Source organism: Triticum aestivum, chromosome 4A (genome assembly GCF_018294505.1).
Source record: "Triticum aestivum cultivar Chinese Spring chromosome 4A, IWGSC CS RefSeq v2.1, whole genome shotgun sequence".
Lineage (NCBI taxonomy): Eukaryota > Viridiplantae > Streptophyta > Magnoliopsida > Poales > Poaceae > Triticum > Triticum aestivum.
Genome location: NC_057803.1, coordinates 744,939,962 through 744,954,459, shown reverse-complemented (window position 1 = coordinate 744,954,459; position 14,498 = coordinate 744,939,962). Strand labels below are relative to the sequence as shown.

Genomic DNA, 14,498 nt, shown 5'->3' with positions numbered 1-14,498 from the left:
TTCGGGTATTACTTTCTTTACCTTTTGTATTTAAATTGTGTAGTGTTACAGTACACTGGGATAGTAATATTCAAACTAAATGTGTTTTTACCTTTGGGGCCCTTTCCGCCTGAAGCCTGAAAACCGTGGAGACCTGGCCGTTTGGGGCCCTTTCCTCCAAACTCTGGACCTGTGATCTCCTACTCCTTGTAGTTTCTGCTTGTAAGTTGTGATTTTCCCTGCCTGTTTCTCAAAACTCAAAACTCATATCTGCACTCTCCCAGGACCCTGGGTTTAGCTGGCTGATGTTGGTTATCTAGAAGCCCTCGTCATTGGCAACCTCTCACTGGCGCGGTTCCCAGATGCAGTCATCCATCACTTTCTCACACAAAGATGTTCCCCAGCCGAGCCACCATGTTCAGAATTATTCAGACATTTCATAAAAAAGGGAAACCAGCGAAATAACAGTTATCTGCTAGAGTGCACGCATAAAAGGAGCCATCTGTATTAAATGCGCGCATCAAATTGTACACACACACACACACAATTAAAGTGCTCATTTATAATACATGAGACAAATAAACAGAGCAGGGAATGGTCATTTTCATACTCCAACTGGCCAGCCGGCCACTTTCACAATAACATCCACAAATTAAGGGCATAGGATAATTAAGCAACTTGAAAGACCAGCGCAGACCAAAGCACATCATCATCTTCCTCAACTGACACTATCATGTGAAATAGGAGACAGTGTTGCCCTGTAAGGTGAGGCAGCATCAGGCACTCCACCTCATAACAGGTCGCTGGAGGCACACATCTTGGGCCTGCTGTTAATTTGTGGAAAACAAATGGATGAAACTTTGAATTTAATAGAGTACTTGAAAGTTAAAAAAACATCAATGAAAGGTGGCCAACGGGGGTTAATTTACCTTTCTGTTTATTTGTAGGCAGAATTCTAAATCACACTTTAAATAATGTACTTCCAGCGGATATGAGCGATCTTTGCCCAGCTTTCTCCATTAGGTGCTCGGCAGCTCTCCTTCAAGAGTTCCGAACAACCCTCTATGTGTATCTGCTGGAGGGAGGATGGCATATCTGGTAAAGATGATATGTTGGGGCATTCAACTATGTAGAGAGTCTTCAGACTGGAGAAGCACTTCAAATTTGTTGGCAGGGAAATCATTTGACAGCCAGAGAATTCCAGGGCCTTGATAGATGTGAAATTCGTGGATTCTTCGAGTGAAACGAATGGCTCTTTGCATCCTTTAAGAGCGAAAACTTCTGGAACTGTGAAACCTTCAGCCGAGAGCATGTAGTTGAGTATTACAGGACAGCTAACAGTGAGGTATTTCTGGACTCGAAGCTGTGAGATACACTCGGGGGTGAGCTTCGGAACATCAATCAAATATACACTGCGAAGTTGCAGAGAAGACAACCCTCCGAGCGTACATAAATCTGGCAATTTATTCAGTACGAACGATTTAACAGAAGGGAGATTGTCAACAGACAAGCATGCGGTGCTTCTGCAACATCTTATGTCAAAATCATACATGTGTGGCCAGTCAGCACGAAGGAAGTCATCTGCAAGCACACAACTCTCTAGAGTGAGCCTCTCAAGGGATAATGGCAAGCATTCTGCCCCACGTGCCAATTCTAAAGAAGGGCAGGAAATCAGTGTAACAACTGAAAGAGAGGTAGCAGCTCGTAAGCCCCCTAATGACCGGAGACACCAGCAATACCTGATGGATAACTCCTTAAGTTCTGTCAAATGTTGGAGCACCTCTTCTGAAGGAAGTGTAGTTAATGTCATAAGAGCTGTTAAGTCCAACATGGTCAGTGAAGCCAAGCCATCAAGGCAAGCAGCTAAAGCTCCATCTGTAACACTGCATGAGGAAAGAATAAGCTGACAAAGTCCTGATGGTGGAACCAGCGGCATCCCACTTCTCCTTCCATAGATGAGTCTCATCCTTTGCTGGTGACAGCATATCCATGCCTTGATTATATCCTCTTTTATCAATACTTTATATTTCTCTCTCTGAAGAGCAGATCCAAGGTTTTGAACATGTGACACATCAGCATGCATCAATGTCATCTGCTGCTTCAGAATTGAATGCTCCAATGAGATTATTCTCCTAATATCTGATCCTGAATCAACCGCTCAGATTAAACAAAGTTGTGATGCCAAGTGGTCCATCTTCATGAAATTCTCTCTCAGATCATCCTGTTCCATCTCGAGGACGTGGGCATAGCCCAGTGGTTGGGGGCGCATGATTGTAAACCCAACGACCAGAGTTCGATCCACGTCGGGGACGAATTTCTGGAATTCTCATAAGGGATGCTTCTTCTATATCAATAAACCGTGGGTGCTAGTGCCCATGGAGTTTCATTTTTTTCATCCTGTTCCATCTCATCATTGGAAATAAATACAAGTTGTTGGCATCTGTCTACTCGTAACATTTGAAGACCTGGTGGAAGACAAGGTAATGTCTTAAGGTTTGGCACATTGCCGAGGAAAAGTGAAGAGCAATTCCCAAACAGGTCAATATTAGATGGTAGACTTTGTAATGCACTGCAATGCTCGAAGCTTAAAGATTCCAAGTTCTCAAAATACGAATTATCAAGTAACCAGCCTGGATATTTTGAAGATTTGTAACCTTCAATTTTAAGATCTCCAAGTTGAGGTGGTGGCATCAGACCTTCTAGAATCTCCAAATGTGAACTATCTTCTGCATTTGTGTTATTCTTACAACTCCAGGCAAGTCGCAAGATGCGAAGATGCCTTTTCTGATGCAGCTTTGATTCTAAGGCTTGATCCTTCCCAGTGACATTCTCAAGATTTGTGACATGTAAACTGTCACGAATCTCGTTCATGTTCATCAGCTGTTGCAACTCATATCCCTTTTTCTTTTGCACAGAAAATTCCTCAAATTGTTGAAGCAAAGTTAGCTTGCCAATGTTAGGAATTTGAGGCAGTCTCGGACTGTTCAAGCCGCCTATTCTTTCACCAACCCGTTTAAGATGTGTTAACTTCCTTAAATTGCAGAGTTTGATGGGGAAACTCTCGACTTTGGCACTAAACAGCAGTAACTGCAAGTGGTAAAGAGTACACAGTGATTTTGGCAATTCAGAAATCAGTGTACTGATGATGTTCAAATACCGAAGGTGCTTCAACTCGCCAACAGATTCTGGCAACTTACTACTGTTGTAAGATTTCAAACATAGTACACGCAACTTCTTTAAATTCCGCAGTATCTGATTAAAAAGGTCACTGACATCATCCATCAGGGGGTATATGCAGATAATAGTGCGTAAATGATGTAGCTTGCAGATACTTTGCTTGTGTTGCTTCGTACTTTCAACACAAACAGATAGGTGTCGAACAGTAGATGGTATTTCTGTCACCTTATCATCTTCCAATCTGAAGTAGTCATTTTTAGAGAGTGATTCCGCCAGATCATGAAGGAGATCATGCATAACATAGTACGTGGGAAGGATATCAGGGAATTCATTGTAATCGGGTTGAAAGAATGATACAGAGATCATCTCCTTGAAGCAATCCTTTCCAATATCTTCCACACTCTTGTTTTGGTTGCATGAATCAACAAGGCCCTCTGCCATCCAAAGATAAACTAACTCACCAATGTCATATATATGGCCTTTTGGAAACAAGCTACAATAGAGGAAGCACCTCTGCAGACGTGGATCTAAGTTCTCATAACTCCACAACAGAGCTCTCATGGGCTCACTTAACTTGTCAATGTTTATAGTTAAAGCATGCTTCCATACAGTGATGTCTGTTTTTCCTTTCAACTGGGAACCCACAACTTTTGCCGCCAAAGGGGATTGTCCAAGTCTTTTACCAATCCTCTCTGCAAAATCTTCGAGTTTTTCACGCAGCTGCGAATTTTTGATTTCTGGTCCAGAGAATGCATGGTGTTTGAAGAGTGCCAAGAACTGAGCATCTTCCATGTTTTCCAGATGACGCACTTCACAACAAAGAGCAGCTGGAAATGTATCCCGTCGAGAAGTTACCAAAACTTTGCTTCCCATTTGTTGGGAAATTAGAGGAGCTAACAGTTGGTCCCAATCACTCTCACTGTCAGGTTCAAACCAAACATCATCCAACACAAGTAGGAATTTCCCTGATTCTTGCAGTATGTCTGTCAACTTGCGCTGCAGAGTATCAAGGTTATCAATGTGTGGGCATTCCCCCTGAGAGGCAGACTCGATGATCTCTCGTGTATGACGGCGGACATCAAGTTTGCGTGAGATGCTTACCCACATTGTCACATCAAAATATTCTTTTACCCTCTTGTCATTGTAAATAAGTTGTGCCAAGGTAGACTTTCCCATGCCTCCAGCTCCAACAATGGCTAAACCTGAGTACATAGCTGTACTAGACTCGGTAGTGGCAGTTGTCTTGGTAAGAAGATCTATTATATGATCCCGATCCTTGTCACGACCAATCACTTTCAAAGGCGGTAGTGATGTGGTCTCAGGAACAGCAGCTGATGATATGATGGGTCTCTCTGCATTATAACCAGATGGTAAGCTGAGCAGTTCACGGAAGTCCTTGGCTTTCGCTAGGATAGCCTTCAGTTCATTCAGCTGTTGAATCAGCTTTCTGTTCTCAGAGCTCAGATTGGACATCCTGCTTGATGCAGCATGCAAAGGCTTCATAAAAGTGCTTTTGATGGAGGCATTGGCTGACAAGGAATATTTCCCCTTTGCTTGGAGCTTAAGGAGGTTGTACTCATGCTCGTTCAGCAAGTCTTCAGCCAGATAGAATGCTTCTTTGAGTTCCTGAAGCCACTTGTTCAACTTGGGCCTGTGGTTTCCCTTGTCTGCTGCTTCAATCAACAGCTCAAACTGCGGCAAGATTGTGGTCTCCAGTTCATGGAGCTCACGCGCCATGTCCACTCCAAGATATGTTGAAGCATTAGCATGGAGCTTCTTCAAGACCGGCAATGCAGCCAATCTTAAACCAGCTATAGCTAAGGCCACTTCCGTCATCGAATTGTAGGACTGTTCCTCTTCTGGTGAGGGCACTAGTCTGAAAGGGAGTTAAAGGGGCTGTTTATAGAGGAAGAGAACAAATCCTATCCATAAAGATACATAATGATGAAACACCTAGTATGGAGAAGACCAAGTAAAATGGGAAAATAGGAGCGAAAGCTGTAAAGACAAATTTCCCCTCTTTTCCTTGATTTTCCTTGGTGTGGACTGTAGAATGGCTTGAATAAATCGAAAGACGAGCACTGGAATTGTTGGACATGTGATTGATGAAAAACATGTTGGAGTGCAAAATGAGGAGATAAATTAGCTAACTGCAGTGGATATAGGGAAACCTACTGGCAGATCCGTAAACAATGGAAAGAACTAAGAATACTAGTTTGAGCATGGAAAATTACCTGAATAAATGATAGACAAGCAATGAAAGTGCTTCTAGATCGGAGATAGTAGAAACAACCGGTGAATATAACAGTGGATAGAAAATCTGTTGGAGTAGAAAATCAGGAGCTAAATTAGCCGGTTGCAGCAACAGAGAAGATAAACAGAACCCTACATCCAGATTTGATGAGGAAAACAGAGGAACATAGTGGTGAGCTTACACAGATGATGGAATGAGGAACAACTTTGTAGGAGCGATGAGTCAAGGTTCAGCGAGAGGCAGGTAGTAGGTCTGATCCAGCTACTTGAGAGGAGGCTGAAATCCCCACCAAGCAGCTCAGCGAGGCAATAGTAGGTCTGATCCAGCTACCTGCCCATTTTTAAAGCTTAGGTGACTGGACTTGCTAATAAACTAACCAGTAACCAATGTGGACATAGCTCACTGATCGATAATTAAAATACATAAAGCTAGGCATTATAAGATATCATGCAATGGAGTATTCTGTATAAAAGCTTCAGTGGCAGATACATAACAGATAACTCTATGTCAGATCAGTAGTAGAGGGCTCTGCACATACAACTCCATCGTGTAACAATCCATAGTTGGAAAGGGCATATGAAGAACCAGTGTGTACCAATCTCATTTTGTTCTCCTCCTAGCACTTCCTGGACTTGCATTTTTTCTTGCCAACGACAAGCAGCTATTGTATCGATCTCATGTCTGACAGTTGTGGACAATAACACTTTCCTGTCCTTCCCTGCTTTGCCCACCAAATTACTGCCTGTCCTGCACTGCACACCGAGAAGCAGAAAACAGGAAACCATGCCTCTTTAAGTCAAATACGCAATAATATAACCAAGATATCAGAATTTTTTTACAGCGAGAATATGACATGCCAGAAGCAAATTTGGGTATCATTAATTGGTGGTATAAGCTAAGCAGGGACAGCGTCTGTTTGCGGGAATCCATCGATAACGTGAATAGATCTACTAATTAACGCAGGCGAGAACGAATAAACCCACTGGGGCAAGGACAAGGCGGGTGAGAAGTAGATCTTGTCTATCACATGGGAGATGTGCCCAACGAGGCAGAAATACTAGATCTGATCCAGCTACTTGCCCTTTTAAAAGGTTCAGCTGATCTGGACTTGCTAATAAACTAACCAAACTGGAGATGGCTCACTAAACGATAATTAAAGTACATGAAGTAGGCTAGACGCATCTTTTCACATTTTGAGACATCACAAAGTAGAGTATTCTGTATGAAAAGATTCAGCAGCGGACACATAAATCTATGCAACCAGAACACTAGTAGAGGACTCCGCAAATACAGCACCTACGCCGCTGTGTGACTAAATTCAGACGGCCAGTTTGTAACCCCTGAAGCATCATGAGTTAGAATCACTGTTTTAAATAGCCCGCTATAGCTCCGCTATAGCACGCTATAGCGTTTACAAAAGGTCTTACGCTAAGAGACTTTGATCCAAACAAATGAACAAACATTTTAAATAGCGCGCTATAGCTTCGCTATAGCACGCTATAGCATTTGGAAGAGGTCCGCCGCTAAGATGCTTAGCCCGCTATTTAAAACTTTGGTTAGAATCCCGTTGTTCTCCTTACCATGCATGTGTGCAGAAGTGGAGAAATCTTTTTTTTTCCTCTCCATCACCAGCTGTCCCTCATGGTTTCCATGAACCACCCTCACAGATCTGAAAGCTAAGTCCAAGAATAAAATATGACACCATTGATGTCCAGCCTGCAGGGAAAAATCATCACAAAATAGAATTGCAAATAGGTAACAGATTTCCTTCAATTGCATTCATACAGCCTAATTACTTTCGAATTACTGTAGAAGTGTACATGCATAATCTGACGGAGTGCGTTCTTCTAGGTCTTGCACCGGTGTATATCACTAAATACTCATCACTGATATAACAACCATCTTTGAAAAGAATGTGCATACCTTTCAGCCAGCAAACATCTCTTGATTCATATGGCAGATAGTCTTGGCCTTTCCAAACTTGTTAGCGCTCTTCCATGGTTTCCAATGTAGCCACACAGTCCAAGTTGAAAATTCATATAAAAATCCTGCAGCGGCAGGTTGATTGGGTGAAGTTTTTTTAGATTCTGTAACGGGGACCAGCAAAATGGGCGAGGCTGTGGCTAGCACCATCCTCATCAGGCATGACTTTCAGAATGGAAAAAATCCCTTTCACCTGACGTTGTTAACAAACTACTAATGTCTCTAACTCAATTTGCATGACAAGGCAGATCTACATCTAATTGAGCAGAACTGATCATACAAATTGCTTCGGCGCAGTCTGATCCAAGAATGACAAGGAGGCTCATGCATCGTCCATCCAGATCTTCCTGGCCCGGTCGAAAATCTGTAACCCCTTGAGTCCCTGTGCCTCCTCAGCATGCATATCATATCTGTAACCACTCCACAATCTGAATTTCCTCCTAATCTTGTGCCTTAACCAACTCCTTGCTCCTTTTCAGATCGGGGATTTGCTTCAAATCAGTCGGGCTAGGGGCAGGGCATCGATCTCTCAACTGGCACAGGCGCTGATCCGATCCCCCATCTCAATTGTGGGCAGCCACTGACACCCCCGGTCCACTCCATCGAGACTCTTCACCTTGCATGCCCAGATGAACAGAACAAATATGAAAGAGCTGCAGGCATCGCGCCGCGCCGGAACCCGCCAACTGCCCAGACGATTTGCAGCCACCGCCTGCGCCTCCATCCACACCGAAGCGCCATCCACCCACGGGCCAGGGAACAGTGCCTTCGCCGGAAAAAGCTCCGGCGTACCTAACACGCCGCCGCCCTGGAGTCGCCTGATATAATATAATGACACACAGTGTTCTGCAACTCTGACTTAGCGTTCTGCACACTCACTGTTTTCCAGGTTCTGAGTAAAATTGGAGTGGCAAATGAGTGACACTACAAATGGATGCTGCGATTACCGTTCAAATTAACGTTTTTTAAAATTAGAAATTTACATCAGATCGAAGAAACTACAAAGTAGAGCTCATGCCTCGCTTCACGAAAAATAAAGGTATTTAATATAAGACACTCATTCATACTCATTTGCCACCTCTAGTTTGAAGTGTAAGCCAATTAAGGGTTAACTGGCTAGTTCGATCAGAACTTGGGATTGACAGGAAACTGAGCTAAAACCATCTCTCATCATCTAAAAGTAGTGTTTTCTGACACCTATTCGAACAAGTTGTTAGTTAGTGACAATATCAAACTGCCAGTATACTAATTCAACATGATCAGTTGATTCAATATCTAGCAAGACATGAAGATCTACACTTCCAAATAGCCCTTAAGTAATACCAATATTTACATTGCTCAAACACAAGAAACAGTTGAACTCCGAGACATAAGTAAAGCAAATAAGCGGCCACTAATATACTGGTGCCTAACTACGGGGCATCGCTCGTTGTTTCGCCATAGGGCATTGGTCAAGCGGAATTGCTCTGGGTACGATAAAAGTGCATACAGTTTGCGTACAATGCTGTCCTAACCCTTGAGAAAACACAATTGATGGCTGTCATTGATAGTCGAATAACAGTGCTTGCTTTCGCTGTTATGCCTTATATCCACATGTCCTAGCTCGGATGCAGTTTGGCTTCACCTTTGGATGTCTCCGCTGCATAAGTTTTTATTAGTAAAATAAAACATTTGTGATTGTGGATGCCTGAAATTCACGTATTGTTCGTATGCATAGTGGATTCGTAGATTGGTAGCACTTCAAGGATCTAACAACAAACTATTTTAGACTGAGATCCAGTAACAACAACACTGAAGCATACTACATACACATACATGGAAAATAGATCAGCAGGGAATTCAGATTCAGAACTAAATTACTGCTATGGTGGGCTGAGCTTCGCATAAATTACAGAAAAAATAAAGCTATTGTGGACTGAGGTCCAGTAATTTTTGCTGCATAAGATCTACACTGAAGGAGAGGAGATGCGCCGTGGGGAAAAATGTTCACCTTGATCGCCGTGGGGAACAGCTCGGCTCACGCGGTGGCCGTGCTCGCACAAGCTCAAATGGTGGCCTCTAGGACCACCCGCAGCTCCAGGCGCCGCAGCCGCCGGAGGCCACCCAGCAAGAGCCCCGTCGATTGGGAGCGCAGATTGGAGAGGCGCGTAGAATGGGGCAAACCGGGGGCGCACAAGGGAGAGAGAGAGAGAGAGAGAGAGAGAGAGAGAGAGAGAGGAGTTGCCGCCGGTGCAGATTTGCGGCGGAGACGCCGGAGAATGGGGGGGGGGGGAGTGGCCAGTGGGTGCGTGAGTGGTGTAGTGGGCTAAGCCCAAGTGGATGGCCCAACCGTGTTGTGTCCCTTGCTATTTTCAGAAAAATGATTCTCTTATGTCTCAAAAAAGATTCTCCTAATCTAAAAAAATAAAAATAAAAGATTCTCTTACCCATAAAAAAAAGATTTCCTTTGTCTCAAAAACAAAAGGTTTCTCTACTTTAAAAAAAAAAGATAATGTACCTCTCTCTCCTCTCGTCCGTTTTTTAGATGTCCTCTCCTCTCTCTTTCTCTAACGTGCATTTTGTCATGCACCTCGTGTGCATTCTTTTCTCGCCGACATGATCGATACGAGGTAGATTGAAAAAAGAGATTTTGCGCGCATGGCGTGGAGTGGTGCGGCGGAGCGGCAGCTCTAGGGCACGGCGTTGAGCCGGATTGAAGAGAAGGAGGCAAGAAAGGCAGCGATGATGGTTCAAATGGGTGCTCTATATTTTCTTCAGACTAATGACCTCAAAATATTTTCTATTTCTTTTCATATTTTCCATATGCTCACCTACCACATGTGCCATACGATAGCTGCATATCTTTTAGCCCTCTCAATTATACTACTAATAATAACTCAAAATTAGCTTGTTCGACATATTTTGACACTAAATTAATCTAATAATATGTGGGTTATGTATGTCCCATAAACATGATACCACTGGATTCGTATTCAAAAAATTATTTTGATTTCATAATTATGAATACCATATTATCCAACGCATTTGCAACCAAAAATTTAAAGTTGAACGGTCAAAACAAGCCCTGTATTTCGCAATTGAGAGGCTGGAGAATATTGGCAGAGGCAAAGAAACAAATTGCATTGACAATATTCATGCAGTAACCAATGGATGCAAAATGCCACCAAATTTCACGCACTTGGGTCCGAAATCAAAGCAGCAGCAAGATATGACTAGCTCAAATAGAGGCCTGGAGATGATAAGATCACAAGAACCACATCATTTGTGCAGCCAAAGTCATCATTATATACATACTATTGAAACCGAAGAGCTGAATTTTGATGACAAGAATCTGAGAAGCAACCAGATTGCGACATAGAGTAGCACTTTGAATTTTAGCGCTCCGAATCAGAGTAGCTCTTCTTTCAGGCTTAAAAGTAAAGACAATACAACTTCAGGGAGAATGGATACTCCATATTATAGAAACAAATACATGTATACTGGACAAACATATAATAATATATGAGAAATGGAAATGATGACTTCAGAATCATCCTAAAGCCACAAAACAGGCTTCCCAGACCACAATATCACAGGCCACAAGATAACAACTGGCAACCGCAGGGCCGTAAAGATGATCGTAACGCATCATTGCTCGCCTGGATTAGGCGGTTGCTCAAAAATCATGGACAGCCATATGACCCTCGCATGCTCTCTTTATGGCGTTCAATTCCTTGACTACGTTGTTTATCTTCATTCTGTGCCTTGGGGAATCCTCGCAGCAAGCTAGGCCAAGCTTAAACACAGGATACATGAACATATCTACGATACACTGCGTGTCTCCGCTGTAGGTTGCACTAGCATCCAATATATTCAATAGCTTATTAGGATCGGCCACCCTGACATATTTGACAAGGCTTATCACACCATCCATGAAATTCTCGGTTGGCCTCCTTCCAGTAAATTTTCTATATCTAAATAGGAGCCCCTCACTACTTAATTTCTCTAGCTCCTCGTGCAGCCACGTCATCGCTATTTCTTCTGGCCGCACGATCTGATATCGATGCATTTCCTGACTGCTTTGGCCCATTAATTGTCACGCTAGACTTTTCCTATCCCGGCTCATCTTTTCCTGCCCTCCCTTTCAGTTCCTTCGCCTTTAATCCCTCCCCACCTCCCGTGAGCCCCTCTCCCTTCCCAATCAACCCCGAGGAGTGCGGCCATAGTAATCCTCCACCATCGCTGCTGCGAGCGAGGAATAACACGGCCGCAGCCCCCATTACTTCGTGTGCGCACCGTCGGGTTCGATGGCAAGGAGCTGCAACGACCATGGCACCGCCTGGTTCAATGGTGAGGAGCTGCCCCAATAAATTCTGCAACCTAGCTACGCTGCCCATGCTCTTTGCCATCTTCAAATCTGCGTATGACGCCTTCACCTCTCGGCTGCCCGATGGCACTGAACCCACATCCGACCTATACGACCCCCGCCGTCGCAAGATTCACAGACGAGGAGCTGCGACGACCTTGCCGCTGTTGGGTTCGATGGCGAGAATCTGCACCAGCCCCTTCTGCAATTGGAGATCCACTACCCTCGCTCCCTCCTGCATCTTTCAAATCTCGCCAGAGTTGTCACAAAGAAAAGGTGGGGCAAAAGATGATATTTTGTTTTCCTGCTGCATAATTGATTTGACTCGAAATTTGTCTGAGTGTTAATGAATAGTGCGCATCTGACATTTGTTAGGATGATAGTTCATGTAATTGGTATTGTCTGAAGAGGTTGTATTCCCAAAAAGTGATTGTAGTACAATTATGAAAGAAAAGTGATTGTGCTTTCTTCATTTTTTTGGTTCATTACAATTGTGACCTACACAACAAATAATTGGATCAACATGCTTTTGCCTGTGTTATCCCTTCATTGTTGTATAGATAGGATGTTGACAGGGAAACGACAGCAATGGTCAAAAAATTCTTAGGATAATATATGATGGGCGAACAATCTAGCAAGGTAATGTTCTATACTTCATATTGTCATATGGCAAAAATGTCAAGACTGATTAAATATTAGTCTACACATCAGGCCATCATGGTTAGATTCAGTATGATGGAACCTTTACGATTCACTATGATGAGGCTAAAATGGAGATTATGCAGCCTACAGTAAACTTATTTACTTTTATGAAGGCATATAGCGATTTTACTGGATAGTTTGAGCAATAAGGATCCATGCTGTGTGTAGCCTTAAAACTTTCCTTACAAGTTTTATGGAATGCTAGCACTGTTCATGTATCAAAAAGCTTATTCCTCTATTAAACGTGTCACGGCAGTTGGCATCCTACATTTGATACAATATATATGTTTCTGTTTCCTTCTTCCCAAAGCATATGCACTAATGACCTTAGCTGTCACCATCATTTTCTTCACCTTTTTGTAGAGATCCACCAGGGACGATTGATGCCACAGCTGGACGTCAGTTTACTAAATAAATTATACCCTCATGCATCTATATTTCCCTTCCATTTTTCCATTGTGCATGGTTAAACATTGAGATGTTTATATAGTGAGATATATACTTATATAAGGATCTTCGGTACCTCGCTATTTTTTCAATGCTAACCCTGATTTATTAGCTTCGACGGGTAAACTTTTCTGTACTCTTACTAGCTTTTGTGATTAGAGTATTTGGATTACATACATATTATTAAGCACGTTACCGATTCTCTCTAGCATTTCATGAAATACTTCTTAGTTTGACTTCCCCCGAGGAAACTTGGAAGGGAGAGAGGTTTAGATGTCCTGTGTTCAGCAGGTTAACTGCACTTGCATGATCGTATAGTATTGTTATCTCTATTCAATGTCTTTTGACAATGAGGATTGCAGATTATTTGCAATTTCCAATTCGATAGTGGGATTTGCAAGTTGGTACCATTGGCTATCAACTAAACTGATATTGTTTTTGCTCTGGATGATATCTCGGTCACTACATGCAAAAATTTTGTAGACAGTAATTTTCTGTTCAGAGTGTCACTATGACTAATGCATTCTTCTATACAGTGACACTTCATGTTGAGTGCACATGATTTATCACTTCATGTTATATTTGTTTTGCAGCTCACAGATTATGCGTACTCTTTTAAACTCATTTCTTATGCTAATTCTGCTAATAGGATGGAGTTTTTATTCTGGTATTCATGTTATCAAGATATTTGGCTTATTTGAGTTTGAGGAGAAATAAGCTAACTGGCCATGTCATTCTTTATTAGGACAGTGTACTATTGACCCACAACTGTATATGCAAGAAATTATTTAGGGCATGTGATTTGATGTATGGATTTGCAGAACAAGAAACTCTTTCAATTTGTTCATTATAGATGCAAACTGTGATTTTGAGCTCAGTAAACAACTGAACATATTGATAGTTCATGAGTATTCCTCTGATTGCGCAAGTAAGCTAGAAACCTGCTCAATTGTGCCACAATCTCATTCGTACGTGATGCATAACATCCCGCAGCAACGCGTGGGGTATCTTCTAGTATTTCTAATAGCAACACCCTGTAGCTATGTACGTTGCCTTCTGTGGAGGGTTCAGATCCCGAGCCATACTCTGACAAACATGCAAACATGTAAACAAAGATGTTACTGGCCACGTAATGGGTAGACAAAAAGTTGGCATATTTCAGTTCTATTTAGCTTGTCAAGTGAAATCTGCCAAGTTGATATTTGCCGTATTTTAGTTCTAGCTATTTAGCTTGCCAAGTGAAATCTGACAATTTGATATTGAATTAAATAATACAATGATAAATATTCCTAGAAAATTTAAGAGGTTGCTGTTATGACCGGTTTGGTCTATAACCGAAAGAGGCCCACCGGGCCTTAGTATTAGGGGCTTGACCCACAAGTTATCTTAGGCAAATTATTTTAAGAAAGTTATCTTAGGCTAAAGTTATAAATACTAGTTGTAAGACATCGTTTGAGATTAAGCAATAAAGATAGTTCTGTCGTATTGCCCGGCTCCAGAGGAGCTGGAAACCCTAGCCGCACCAAACCCTAGCCGCCGCCGGCCTTCTTCTCCCTCGCGACGGCGCCAACACGCCGGAGCCGCCGCCCTCGCCCCCAACCCTCGCTATTC

The 14,498-nt window shown here is 42.7% G+C and overlaps 1 pseudogene; it reads right to left on the bottom strand.

Annotated features, from left to right (window-relative positions):
• Window positions 1-230: 230 nt before the first annotated feature.
• LOC123088539 (putative disease resistance RPP13-like protein 1) lies at window positions 231-6,098 on the bottom strand (annotated as a pseudogene).
• Between the last annotated feature and the right edge of the window lie 8,400 nt (window positions 6,099-14,498).